Source organism: Lagopus leucura, unplaced genomic scaffold, assembly GCF_019238085.1.
Source record: "Lagopus leucura isolate 7727_CA_CO unplaced genomic scaffold, USGS_WTPT01 Super-Scaffold_100015, whole genome shotgun sequence".
NCBI lineage: Eukaryota > Metazoa > Chordata > Aves > Galliformes > Phasianidae > Lagopus > Lagopus leucura.
The window spans coordinates 3,255,012-3,270,418 of record NW_024962269.1 but is presented as its reverse complement, the minus strand read 5'-3'; the positions used below and the strand labels follow the sequence as shown (position 1 = coordinate 3,270,418).

Here is a 15,407-nt window from a genome sequence, read left to right as displayed (position 1 = left end):
CTCTGTGAATCAACACCATTGCTATAGCTGTAGGAATTCTGCAAAAGCTGTCAAACGTATGCTTTTGAACAAAATTTTAGCAGTTTCATTATATAATTATGATGTGATTGGGCATTTTCACTAGCTCAGCGGATAGAAGTTAGGTCCAGGACATTAGATAATGTTATGTGCAGGCTCTGAAATCAAACCCATTATCAAAGTTTAATAGGCAATACCAATTTACAATTTTGGTTTTTCTGTTTGAGACAGAAAAAAACCTGCAAGTTGTGCATACAATGTATTGATTTTTGAAAAACATGAGAAGACCTGTGGATTGCTGTGCTGAGCTGTATGTGTGTAGGAAGTGCAGTTTAGATGCTTGTGTAGAAGAACTCCCTCACCTTGTACTTGGGCTTCATGGCCCTTCATCTGGTGAAACCGAATGTGGGTTATGCATACTGTTCCAACTGGTGGAAGCATTGGATACCATGAACGATGACTGTATGGTTTCTTAGATCTGTGGGTTGCTTACTACTTTTCAAATAATTCATACTTCTGGATATAAAGTTTTGTTTACTTTACCCAAAATTGGCATTGCATTTGTAAGAAGTAAAAAGGAAAAACCAAAAGAAGTAAAAATGAAGAGAATACAAAATTTTCATGTTGTTACTTTTAAGTCTTAGTTATGTACAAGACCAAGAAGAAATCATCTTTAGATTTCTGTTTTAAGAGTCACTTGATGCATTTTAATGAGTGTTGGTATGTAATGTTCCCAGCATGCTTTTTTCCTTATTAAGCAGTTGTGTATATGGCAGCTTAAAGATGCTTGCCACTACTGAAAACTACATTTCAAAGCAAAATAAAACTGATGGGTGACCACAGTGATAATGGGGACTGACAGGATTTGGAAAATCACCTTGCAGTATTGTTCATGTGAACTCTTGTAACGGCAGTACTAGTGACACAGGTACAGCACAGAGTTTTAGTGTCTACCATCAGTGCGTATTGAGAATGTACCAATTTACAGACGACCTTTTGCATGGTTAGTGGTAGCATAAGTGCCAGCAAGCTCTCTCTTTATAACAAAACCACATTTAACTCTTTCATCCTGCAGGGCATTGGTGATCAAAATCAGCTGTGGTTCAACTGAACAGAAGGGATTTGCTCCTTTACTGTTCAGAGATGCACAGTGCCACAAGTGTTTTGAGGGGGAGAGATGTCACTTGCAGTAGAGAGGTTACATGGCAAATGGAAGAGATGATTTGCTAGCTGTAGATACTGTGTACTGAACCACTTTGACTCTTTAACGCAACTTGGTGACTGAGAAGTACTGATTTATTGAGTATTTTACATATCAACAGATACTCTTTTTTGGAAGGCAGTTTTTTGTTTTTCTTAAAGGATTTTCTGTAATAACCTCATGGTTTCAGCTGTTCCATTTATTTAATTAAGAGCGTACCGCTGTTTAGCCTTAAGTAAAGCTAGATAACCCTGTCATTTTACCTTCTTGAGTGCAGCTTCACATTACATGATTATCAGCCAGAGACAGTTAACTTCAGAAATGGAACTCTGCTTTTCTCTGCCTTGGTCAGCATGCAGAAATATGATGCATAACTATAATGCTGTAAGATATGCTGTAGAATACAAAATGTGTGTTTGTATGTGGAGACCATTTGCGTGGTCATTAGACATCCATATCCTGTTTTTTGGCTCACTTTTTGCCATGCTTTTTCTTCTCACCGGTTCTGTTTGCACTTGGATTCAGAACTAACATTGTAGTCTTACTGTTATGAAACCTTATCTGAGGTTTTTCCACAGCTGCTAAATATCAGAAGATGCATCTTCCAACATGTCTTCCTGAGTGATATTTTCAACTGCAGTAGCTGTGGATTTCATTAAGTTGTGTGTAATATGTTACAATGTGAGTGCCCACAGACCAGACATAGCGAGAGCTTAAACTGGGCACTGCACCACCCATCTTTTCTGTGCACCAACAGATCTTCCTCCTGTATTCACACCAAACATCAGCAGACACTCTTATTTCAAGCCTGGTTTATCAGCAAGATTGTACAGCATTGCTTCTAGATGATAAATATAGATGCTTTTTTAATTATTATGCCCTACTGTTAATATACATGAAGGATTGCTGGTAAAGCATGATACAGTGAGTGTGGTGACTTTCTGACATTTGAATTTCAGCCAGCTTCAAATACCACGTAATGGGAAGGAGTATTTATTAGCTCCTGGTCTTTCACCCCTTTGAATATCAAAGGTCTATAGAGAGCAGTAATGATACTATTGCTTACTCTAAGCGTTTACAGAAAGATTTCATAATGATTGTATCAGCTTAGCTAAGTATAAGAGTTACTGTTAGACAGGGTAGATGATACTGCAGAGCCATGAAATAAACGTATTCCCCGGATTTTATTTTAATTAAATGTCCTAATGGAAAAAATTCCTGATGTTCTTTTCTTTTCCTCCACCCCGTTGTGTTTTACTCATTCTGTGTTTACTGTAGCTGTGTTGAAATACTAACAGAGTTAATGATTGCCACATCTTGACTCCCCTTCTTGTGTGTTTCTCTGAGCTGATTTTTGTGGATGCTGAGAGATCACGTGAAAACTTACCCTAAACATTTTTCCTCTGTTATTGTTGATAACATCTGGGACTTGGGGAGAACTTATTTGAAGAGCTATTGTATTCTATCAGAACTAATTGGATTTGTGGTTGGATTGAAAAATAGATTGACAGTACTTCTGTTTAAGTCTTATGCAGAATAAAATGAAAACATTATCTTTTCAGCAGATTGTTTCCAACACTCTAGAAACATGTCATGACAGAAATTTACCTTAGCACGTACTAATATAATCACTTTTAACAATGTTGTTGTAAAACCCATGTCTTTGGTAACTCTGCTCTCTCTGTTGCAGGTGCTGCTGTCAGGATTGATTGGTGTTGTTTCATGGAAGAGGCCCCTTTCACTTGTGGTGAGTGATGGTTTGACTGCAGTCAGTTGTGTTATACAGACTTGTGTAACTCCTAAAAGTTTTGTCTTTATATGCGCCTGTGCCTATCAAGATTTGGTTTTGATATCTTGCTACTTTGAAATGTTACAAATGGGCTTTAAGTAAGGGCTTCAGTGGCCTACTGTGGACCTTGTGGCATCCCATTGTACTTTTGGTTGATGATGAGTACCAGACTGGTAAACTGGATTGAATTCCTGAGTAGTACTGCAGTCTGTGCATTTGCTAGTGTAATGTAACATTATGTATGCTTCCAAACTACTATAAATGAAGGAAAGAAGGTTTTAAAATAGTTTTGTTTTTGGAAATGTTTTCCCACTTATTAAATAATATTTGTTAATTATGATCTTTATTTTATTCTGTAAAAAGAATGCATAGTTTCAATTATTCTTATGTACCACATTGACTTTGGATGAAGATGCATCTAAAAAGTATGGAATGATACTAATTTTGCAATATAATTTAGGAAATAATTGAGTAAGAACTCAGTATTGTTAGGTTTCAGAAATATTTGGTAGTCTTTCCTTATCTAAAGCAGGCAGCAATCTGAGCAAAGTAATTAATTGTTTCTATTTGTCAGTTAAATTTCTCCTCAAATACAGATTCCCTCTAAGTGGTATGTTCCTTAAGGGGATAGGAAGATTAATTTGGGAAAACTATTTTATTTGCTAAGAATGAATAAAACAAGGTGTTTGGCACATGTGATTTTAGAATGCAATGCAGTGGTAAAAATCCAGAGTGCGTCAGCGATAGCTGTACTGAATCACAGTACTGAATACTGTGGTGTGTTGTGTTTTTCTAGTATACGTGTGTTACAGAAATTGGAACACTTGGAAGAAATAAAATATGGTAAAGTCTTGGTTAATTTTTGATGAGCAGTGTATGTTCTGATAAAAATTAACTAATATTGTTATTAGTAGACCTATAATTGATTGCCACTTGAAGTAATTCACGTTTGTAAAGTTTTACAGTGAAATATCAGTTAAAATGAACTGAATAATTTAATGTTAAATGTTAACTCATAAGTTAATGAATTTAACTCACGAAGAGACATTTACTGTTTGATTTGCTGCTCACTCCTACTTTTAGAAATATATAAATATAAAATACTATTTCAACTGGAATTGTATTTTCTTATTGTATGTGTACATAAGATTTGTCTGTAGATGACTCTTGATCCCACTATTAAGGGTTAATGCTTCTTAAAATGTATTTTAATGTCTTTTACCACATTAATTTTCCTGTGTTCACAGACTTTCTTCGCAAGTATCATGTTAACAGACATTTCTATATGTAAGCATTATTGTAGTAGGAATGCCATTGCATTACTCTGATAACCTGAGTGGTGGTTGTATGTGATTGAAGTCTTCATTTTAATGCTTTAACACATAATTCATGCAGAAATAAACTTAGAAGAACTTGAAGTATGCATTTATAAATTGAAAAACTCTCAGTGTGATTGAAGTGTAATTTAGGATTGCAAAATAGATTTCCATTCCACGCCAACAAAAATTACAGGACTTTCGTTTTTCACTTTTTGTATTTTCTGCTTTGCACACTGATTCATTATTGCTTGCCTGCCTTTGACTATAGTACGGTTTAAGACTGTATTTAGAAGAGAATAAGAGTCTTGCAATATTTCAGCAAATGTTTTTCAGTTCCTAGCTGTCACTTTCTCTCAGACAAGTATGGAGACTTATGGTTTTAACTTAATTCTAATAACCTATTACCTATACATTATGCTGCTTTTCATTGTATCTTTCTAGATAAATACTTCTTGAAATGGATTGTTGCTGAACATAAACTTCATTCTTTTCTGTATTATTCTTCTTTTTCAAAATATATTTCTTGTGATAGCATGATTAGTGTTCCCATCAATCTACCTTAATATCTCAATATGTATATATATTTATGAAAAAGTGTTAATATTTCTGAATAAAATAGTGCCATAATATCTACTTGGAAAAATCTTACAAAGATTGATGTAATAGACATTAAAGTACTTGACTTATATTTTTCTTTTACTCATACTTAGTCTTGGAGAGACTCTGGTATTCATTATGTGTAAACAAATACAGGTATCTAGTACTGCTTCTATGCCACTGTTACAAGTGTCTCTCGTTTAGACAGTGTTAGAATTTGGCTTGATAATTTAAATAGAAGATCCATTGAGTCACAGACATTTTGATGAATATGCAGTTCTAAAGAAAGGTAGTGATCATGCCGGAGATGAGAGTGTGAAATCTTAAATGGCTGAAAGAAGTGAATTATTGCTTAGTAGATACATTGAAAACTGGACTATGGTTAGAATTAATAGATATTCATGAAACATGCTTCCATTTTCAAAAATATATTAATGTATTTTAAAAAATAATAGTGAAATTAGAAGCACTTAGTCTGTAGTCAGTAGTGTTCTGCATGCGTCTTTACGTGGAACTTGACTGACTTGCCTAAGATGACATGGCAGAGAATTCTTTTTAACCAGTTGTCTGTATGGCAAGAAAAGGATATTCTAAATTGCTGGTTGTCCTTTGTCTGAAAGACAATTTTCAGCTACATCATATATTCTGTGAGATTCGTGTAGTTCACTCAGTAATGAAAATTAATTTATACTTCATATGCTGATGCTAACAGAGCTTCAATTAATGTATTAGGACAAAGCAATACTAGATTCAAATCTATGTTATTAAAATAGTGAGATGGTAGTGTTAATAAGGGTTCATGTGGTAAATATTGCCTTTGACAAAATGTGCATATGTCATGTAGCAGCGTTTCACATGTCCTTCTGCATTTTTTCCCATAAGAATTTGTCACGGTATCCAGATCAGTGAGTTAACCTCTTTGACAAGCAATGTGCCTTAAAAATTGTCTAAGTTTTACCACAACCTATTAATATTGTTTTCTTTTGGTAGACTACTAGGATTTTGTCTGAGCCTACCGTTACTGTATAACAGTTGTTATGCTGTGTTCTCAAATACAAAACGTATTTTGTACACTACAGTGAGTGTCAATTACCATTAAAAGAGGAAAAAGTCATATCTAATAGGAAATAAACTGTTTCAGATAACAACGTTGAACTTGTGAGTCTGATTAGTTTGAGTTACTTCAATTGTTACCCTTCTGTTAGAGGAGTACTTGACATAGATTCAGATTTTAAAAACTTTTTGGAGATTATTTTCTCTTGGAGCTTAATGGCTGCCAAGTGCTTGCGATTACGATAACAGGAGTCGCCTCTTGCTTTTAAAATAATTGAATTTCTTTGCACCAAATTTCTTAGCATTCAAATCTCTTAAAAGATTTGACCAAACAAAAATTCTTCAAATTTCTACCAATATTTTTAACTCTTCTGTTTCTCCATTGCTAGGTGCACACTTTGTATGTTGGCTCTGATAAGTGATGGTAGTGGTTTAGATTTTGTCCTCTGGTGTAACATTTCCATTCCCGTACCATATTCCAGTAGGCTGATGCATGAACAAAAGTTCACCTGCAGAACAGTTGAAGAAACTGAACTGAAGTTAGTTTCTTATGCTGCAACTAAAGAAAGTGAATGTGAATTAACTTGTTATTTTTTGAGTAGTTTTTCTCATCAGCTAGTATCATGTGTGTGAAGAGAGGTATCAGGGAAATGTTTAGATTAGAATTTGGTGGAGTATAAACAATGAATGAAAGATTTTTGTGGTAAAAAAATGGTTATTTATAAAAAGGAAGGAAAGTAAGTCCAGACTGGGGAGAATTCCTATTTATAAATTATAGCTGAATAAAAAAAAACCTGCCATCTAGTGAAGTTATTGCTTCCAAAACTCATTTGGTATGCCAATCTGAATTACACTGCAACATTCTCTATATGCTGAGCTATATTTATGTATCAGGACTCCAAGAGAAGTCATTCAGTTTTCTAGAGTTTGTCACCGATTCTTCTTTAATTGTTTAATTACTGATTATTTCCTTTAACATCACTAAAGAATTTTTTTAGAAATTAAATACTTCTCTTACAGGTCAAGTTTTCGCCACTACCTTCCGCTTCTCTTCCCATAGCATCGTATGTTGTTTTACTTGGAGTTAATATTTTGAGATCTAGATTAATTACTACTGCTGTGATTTGCTTATGAACATTCATATGTGTTGGCATTTTATTTTGTTTTTGTCATTTCAATGTTAGATTTCAAAGTTAGTTGCAGAGCTAGCTTTCAAGGCTTGTTTTCGTATGGCTGAACATATATACGAATTGCTGGAGTAGTAAATCTTTCTCTGACCTGGTTGACTGTTGTATTTCAGTAAATTACCCATAAAAACAGAGAAATGGATACTTCAGTATTCAAAGTAATATGAAATAATAAAGACTGCTCTTTTGAGCATTGTTAGAATTTTAAAACACCCTAAGAAAGCTTTTCCTGAAGAGCAGACAAAGCCTGCCGGGACTGATGCTTAACTCTTCTGGACAAGCACGTCTCTGTTACAGCAGAGACTTCAGCAGCAGCCCCTTCTGCCATGTCAGCAGTTAATGCTAGCACAATACCTTGGCAGTAGGGAACTGTCACAGTTCCAGAGTCATTGCTGCTACTTAAGTGCAGGGTATGGTATGGGTGTTACATTTGCCTCTCTTCAGTCCATCAGTAATTCCCCTGTTCTCACACATTTTCTAAATATATCTGCTAATGGTTCTTCCATCTCATTTGCTCTTTCTTTTAGAAATGTAGGCTGCAGCCCATCTGGTCCTGGACTTTTTGGCAGCTTTTGCACATTTCTAATTTCTTCAATTCTTTCTTGGCACGAGCCTTATTTCCTTCTCCTTGGGAAATTAATCTCTGCTTCTGACATCTGCCTCACTTCCTCTGTAAGCACCGGAGGAGCAAATTTATTTTATTTTTAGGGATATATCTCTGTTTTCATTTTTTAGGCCTTTGTGGTCTCCCTAATTGGTCACTTTTTGTTTATATACTAGAAATGTCACAATATTTACCTTTGCTTCTTAAATAACTTTCTCCTCAGGCTTGAGTAGTTTTTCCACACTATAGATATTTTAGTCCCTTTCCTGTTCTTAATTCTACCAAACATAGCTTCTTACCATGTGGTCATAAGGAGAGAAGGAATTAACTACTTCTAAATCCTTGGAGTCCGTTATATCTTTATAGTTGTATCTTTTAGACACAATTGTGATAAAATGCATTTCTGAAGATAAGCAGCGTTTGTTTAACCATAGACAGGATGTAGGTATTGTCATGTTAGAAAGCTGAAATATGACGTGGTCATTTTACAAAATTACATGTTAATAAGTATGTTTTCTGTCCAGAGAGAGTAAGCAATGAAAATGGTACTTTCACAGTATGCCAGAGCCTTTTCTCCCTGTATGCTTGTAGGCAGTGCAGCACAAATTGACTACTACCTTTGAGATGCTGCAGTAGTATATTATAATGAGGCTCATGGAAAAGCTAAGTCTCTAAGCTTCTGTAATTTATGGTTTGTGTATGACAGAGGGATGGATGTGAGCAGTACAGTCAGAAGATCTGGTGTAGTCCCTTAGAGCTTTTACTTGTGGTTTTACACATCTTTTTCTTTGCTGATTTACATAGCACTGTAGTACTAGAAGGCTGATTAAGGGGGAAAAAGCAGTAGTCTTTTGGCATATTTTGATCTCTTTTCAGCTGATTATCAGACTAAAATGTTCATTGATACTATTTTCATATTTATTTTTGTAGAACAAGGTAATTAAAAAAAAGAGCATGTTCACTTTTTTTTTTGCATCCAGTTGAGTTGAGGATGAATTATGAGAACAGATTAGCTTTAAGCTGACATTCTTAATGAAAATTCAGCCCATTACAATACTTCAGTAGCTTTATTCTGTTTGAGGAGACCTGTAGTTTGCAGTAGAACAGCAATGTGACAACAACATATATGTGTTTTTGAGTGGATTTATAATTATAGAGATAAATACAAAGTTACTGCTTTTCTCCTTCCCTTCTTTCCTAAGCAGCACAGTACAAAATCACTACTTGTATTTGATTGGAAAACCAAAAGATTGGCTCTGTGGCAAGAGATCTGCTTTTCTCTGGTACTTGTTCAGTTGGTATAGAAAACAGCAAGGACTTGGCTGCTTGCTTTCTGCTGAAATTCTCCTTGTGGGTACAATAATAAAGAAGAAATTGTATCATTTTTCTAACACTGAAGTGGCCTAAGGTTTAGAGATACAAAGCAGCAGGGAGCAGCCTAGATGTTGTCCTCCTTTTGTTGTTCTTGCTGCCCTGATAAATTTCTACTTGCATGGAATGGAGGAGCAGAAACTTAGTCATGCTGGGTAGAGAAATGCACATAGGCCTTCTTCCCCAGCGGAGAAAGTAGAAGCATTGTGGTGTGTTAGCCTTCGCTGATACCACGTAACTTTTGTCAATGAGGATAATTGCACATGAATAAGTAATTGCTATTAATATTTTGGAAAAGACAGATGCAAAATATCTGTGTATTTGAACTTCGCAACCTGCTTCTCTCTAATTACGCTGCTGTCAGGAGGGGCTGCTTGCACAGCCTTTTGATGCCTGTCCTTGTCAGCAAGACAGTATGAGCTTTTATTTCCTCTGGGCATTCTGCTACAGATGTTATGGAAGGTTAATTTAGACAGTGCAACATTTTGTTGGGACTTCTGTTTGTTCTGAAGGTGAATTGTTGCAGCAGTGTGACAGTTGCAAAAGTAACATACTGTATATATGGAAGAACCCATTAATGCAGACCTGGAACCGTAAGTTCAGTCTCATGTAAATTTACTGAAAAACTACTGCAATATAAATGCATTCTTTTTAATGTATTAATTTCAGGTTAGTGATCTAGCTGGCTCTTTCATTTACGTATAGCATTTTGTTATAAACAAAACTAAATTTTCTAATTGAAGTGTGTTCTTCTATCGTCACGGAAAATGTTTGAGATTACCTATTTTATTAGGTTATTTAAAGAATGTAATTAATGCAATTATTTTCTTTGTCAGATAATATATTGAAAAGAGATATGTCTGAAGTAGTTGCAAGTTTTATATCTGGCTGATATGGTCCTAATTCTATTAAAAATAATGTTGGAAGTTATTTTGATCATAGGGGATACATGTAGAGGCAAGCACACGTGAAACCTGCAACTTAACTGTGCAGCTCACTGAGCTGGGGAGAGAGGGGGACAAAAGGAGCAGGTTATTGTGAGGGTTTGAAACATGCCAAAAAAGTTTTCTAGATACTAAAATAAATTACTACAAATCTACATGCAGATGTTTGTCACACTGTGAATAATGGTAGGGAGATGATAGAATCAGCAGAGCAACTGTCGAAATTATCTGTTTGGACTAAGTTTTTCATTTTCCAATGAAAACATCAGCTTCAGAAATGTGTGAATGTTAAAATGAAAACAGCAAAAAATGAGTAGGTACTGAATTATCTCGCTTTGTCAAATTTGTTTAATCACTTTAGGAGCTGAGAGCACTAGAACTTTATTACTAAATAAGGCCTACTGGTACAGTTTCTAAAAAATATTAAAATCAACTGTAAATCGTTACCTCTGTAATATAGCATCACAAAAATAACACATAGTGTTAACATGTAGAATGTTACAGTGCTAAACTCACTTATGTTGCAGTCCTTTAGCCTGATCATGTGTGGAAAAAATTTGTATTGCCATCAAAATATCTACCTATCTAAATTGCCTTTACTGATAGAGAATTTCTTTGGGATATTGAATGGTAGACTCTCATTATAAGATATCAGAGGAGATTAGTTTTGATACTATCAGGTATTTCCCTTTATCTGTCCCTGTGTATGCAGAGACAAGGTCAAATTTTTGACTCTGCAGTTCTTCAGAAGCTTTAGAAGCAGCTATTGGATCCCTGCCTTTATTGTTATATATTACTAAAGAATGCCACAGGAGGAAACTGAACTACTTGTTCTGGTTCTTAAGTACATTTTGTTTTTCATCTTGCAAATCCTGCTGGAACTACACAGTACCTTGTTCTATTCATGCACCATGCTCTTGGTGGCAGCTTTCTGATGATTAGTTTGAAAATGAGCTGTACTGACTCTTGGCCAAAGCCTCAGTAGTGGAAGCCATACCTTTTTCTTAGAAATTAATGACAATAGCATTTGTTATAAACTCAAATAATGTATTTTTTTATTAGTAGCATATATTAATTTTTTCACAGAAACAAAAACCAATGAAAATACTGTCCAGCAACAATTAATAAATTAATTGAACTAAAAGTTTGTGCGGATGGAAACAAGTCAGTAGGGCCTTTAACAGGGTCAGGTAAAATTGTGCATTCCAAATTTTAATTTTGGAAGTCTTTACCTGAAGTATTTATTTTTGAAAATTTAAACAGTTGAGTGTAATTTAATAATTATAACAAGATTTCAGCTTTCTCTGAAGTCAGATAGCCTCATTAGACCTAGTCAAAAGGAATTATATCTGTGGGCAATTTAATTCAATTTAGTACTGTTTGGAATGTAATGGTTATATATACTTCAGGATAAAACAACATAATTTGTGTTTCTTCAGTTAGAAGCATTAAATCTTTAACATGCTATATTGCAGAGCAGAGAATATTCCTGCCTGTTTAATACAGATCATTACTAGAGACTGATAGGGAATATTGTTGTTAAGACCTTTATTTTGATTTGGGCAAAGGACACGGAATGCTCAATTAAACAGATTTGAAATGCCAATGCTTTTTCATTATCAGTCACCTCTTGGCAAATGTTGAGAAATAATTTTGAAAACGATATATCGAATCATGAAATAAAAGAGTCTTTATTATGAAGGAAATAACAGGAAGCTAAATTTTGCTTCTTGTGCACTTGGAAACCATTACACAACAGTGTTACTGTGATTACCTTTCCTGTGCAGTAAGTTTTATAATTGGGTTCACTTTAGAATGATCTGTGGGTTATATATTTAATTACATAAATTGTAATTAAATCAACCTTTAGCTTTTTCTTCTGATATTTTTGTGTTGTGCACTTCATAGCTGAATAAATAAGGTCAGAAGGGATCTGTAGGATCGTGTAATATGACTGAGCCCAAAGAGCCTCAACAGTGAGCACCAAAACTACTTCTGGAATCATGGCAAACAGACCAAAATAATTCAAAAAATGTAATTTTCTGTTGCCTTTGTGATGAACATTCCACCATGCTAATAGATACAGCATTCCAATAAATCTAATGAATCTTAGAATAAAACTAGGATCTGAATCTGCCTAGTTTTAGCTTCTCACTGTTATTACTTTATTATGTTTCTTTATACTTGGCTCAATAGGCACTTTAGTTTGGCTCATGGTAGGATCTCGTGTTGGTCACAGTTTCGACTCAGGTCTGTTTGGGCGTTCTTTTATTGTGAATTGGGTAGGAAAAAAAACCATATGCTTTAAAGCCAGATTTTTTTAGGATATGAATTTTGATAGTTACCTTTTTATAATGGAACTACATAAGACAGGGTAGAAATTATTGAAGGGTTTTAATCCGATTCTTCTTGGAATCCAGGTGGTTTTGTGGTGAGTCCTTGCTAGTGTGTTTGCCTCGGTTATTTCCCAAGTGAAAGCATGTCACTCCATTTCCACTTCGTGTCACTGGTGTGGTTCTGTCCACCCTGGCTACTGCTGCCTGCTCCCTGAGCTCTGCTCTGTGCTGAGACCCTCCTGCCCACATCTTCGGGTCTCAGGAATCCTCCCTGCCCTGAGCAAGCCTGGAGCTCCTGACTGAGAGGATGCTCATTGTGCCTCCCTTCAGGCTCCATGCAGGCACTGCACGTTGCACCATGCCAAACAAAAGAAACAGTGCCCATCGCAGTCTTCAGTCTTTGGATTTTGTTTTTAAATAGAATTAGTTTATTAAGATAAAATAAATAATTGTAATATTAATAATAAAGTGAAACAAATACAACTTGATTAATGGGAAGTGATTTGTATTCGTAGAATTACATGTTGGTACATTTTTTTATTTCTGCAAAGCTTACAGAGGGACCATTTGAAGAGAGTACAAATAAAGACTATTATCAGTTAATCAAGGTAACATAATAATGCATTATACTCATTATTAGGATTATGACTAAGGATTACAACTAAGGAAAAATAGTCTGAAATAAGGTGAGGTATGAACTTACAGTCAGGTAGAGTTTGTGAGTAGTTTTCCAAAACTACCAAGTTCAGTATTTGCCTTCCAGTAATACATATAAAATGCTAGGGGTTCTTAGAAAAGAAATACAGAACAAGTCATAATATCTTGTTATATGTGTCACAGTTTAAATCCACATATTGAATGCTGAGTGCAATTCCAATTACCTCATTGAAAAGCTAAGAGAAGGGTGATAGGAATGATGACTGTTTGTCTTGATTAAGGCAGCTCCCATTTTACAGATGACATTGCAGGCCTTGAAAAGGTCATTAAGAAATAGTAGTTTGTAACTTTTCTTTGCACAAAAATGGCAAATTTTAGAAGAAACAAAGTGTTTCTTGAGACGTCACATAGTTCAATCGTGGAACCCATCGTAAGGAAGCTGATTTAACCATTTTCTTGTCTATATTTCACTAGTCAGTAAAGCCTTCAGAGATCTGTCCTGATTCAGAGTTGTATCATTGTTTATGAGGTTGTATCATGATTAAATAAGCTTAAAGCATGTAATACATTTCTTCAAATGTCATATATTCTTTTCCATCTCATCTAATGACAAATACTTATTAATCATTATACAAAATATAAGAAATGTAACATGCTACTTATATTTATAGTATCATTCAAGAAGAGTGCTCTGAGTGTTGAATACTGTTCTGAAGCATAATGTAATGTTCAAAGTTTGTTTTCTTGCAGTGTGATTGACAGCCATTTTGATGCTGACTTAAGTTGTGTATTAGTGTCAAGTAATTGTTTGGGGAATTACAGCTGTCTTTCATATTAGTTTTTCCTAGTTTAATGTTCAGAGCAAAGCGAACAGAAAACATAAGGCAGAATGCTGTCAGTGATAAATGTAGTTTTAATGGCATGTGCGGGTTGTAAAATAATGTGTATGTATCTACTTGCATTTTGAAATTAATGTACGTTCTTGGACTTGTCTATTAAGAAAGATGAGAGCATTGCAGACAACTCTACTGCTGTGTGGATGGGAAGTTCTTTACCCATTTTTTAGAATACTCAAGTGGATAAATATTCAAAATAACTATATAATTTTTAATCTGTTATCAAAAGTGGTTTCCTATTAGAAACATGAAAAAGGAATAGGAAGTATCAGAATAGAAAAAAATAAGTGCTAAGTATGCTCTATTTTTGAACTTTTTCACTATAGTTGAGCTCTCTTACTCCTAATGGTTTTTATTACTATTTATTTGTAAATTGGCATTTGTTTACAATTTGTTTATTTTGAAGATAGGACTGGAAAATTAACATGACCCATTAGTGTTAGGGTTAAAATTTTCTTTCAACATGGAAAGTATTACGGTCTTAATGCTTCATAAGCTGTCCCTTGAAAAGGCAGAGTGGGGAACTCACATTTTGCATTCTGTGCAAATGAGTGCACTGTGATATTTAATTAAGTGTACATGTTGGGTCTGCAATGTTTGAAACCCATTCTTGATACACTGGGTATATTTTTATTTGAAGCTGTTTTAAGAAATGTATAATTTAATTAAAGCCAGTTATTGGAATTATTAAATGGGATAATTCCACGCCGAATTTTTAATTGCATTCTTGAGTTAATGCCTGTCTTACAGCCCCCCTTGGTATTTTGCAAAATATTTTTCATCAGGTTGATAATGCAAAGATAATTAAGGCTTATCATAGTACCTGTGTTAGTTAAATCTTATTTCTTCTGTTTGGGCTCATCCTATCTAGTAATTGTAGTCGTTTACCAATGAAGTATATGCCAAATGCATATATTTATTATAGTTTAATTGATGTGTTCTCTAGAATCACATAGAAGTCTGGCAGATTGAGGGGAAGAAAAAAGAAACAAAATGAAAGGGAGCGAGGAAGAGCAGACTGACTTGACCCTTCATATCTAGGCTGTTAAAGATGACATCTTTGTGTAGACTTCAGTTTGTGAAGAGAGATATAGATTAGGGGGTTTGAAAAGAGAACTAAAATGTGTTATCTTTTCACTCAAGGAGTATATTATTTATTATGAATCTCTTTATGTTTTGCTGACAGAGGCAGCTTCTTAAATGGGTTTTAGTTTGATCAAATATTGGTTTTACTGTTGATGTGTTAGAACTCTGTCCTGTGTCTTTTCCTTTTAAAATGTTACAAAAGTCAATCAGACGTGTTCTGTGTGATGCTGTTAGATATTTCTCACATTTTTTTAATGAACTGAATACTTTGAACGCTCTATGCTGCAGTGAAGCATAAACAGCATGTCACTGTGTTCACTATCTATTTTTTCACTTATTTGAAAGACAA

At 34.6% G+C, this 15,407-nt stretch overlaps 1 protein-coding gene across 6 annotated transcripts in view; it reads left to right on the top strand.

Moving 5' to 3' along the window:
• FAM189A1 (family with sequence similarity 189 member A1) overlaps nt 1–15,407 on the top strand; it is a 168,265-nt gene that overhangs the window by 41,736 nt on the left and 111,122 nt on the right. For all 6 annotated transcript variants that reach the window (XR_006179849.1, XR_006179848.1, XR_006179847.1 and 3 more), the window contains exon 2: nt 2,910–2,966. The gene's annotated coding sequence lies outside the window, so the exon portion shown is untranslated. The remainder of the gene's footprint in view (nt 1–2,909; nt 2,967–15,407) is intronic.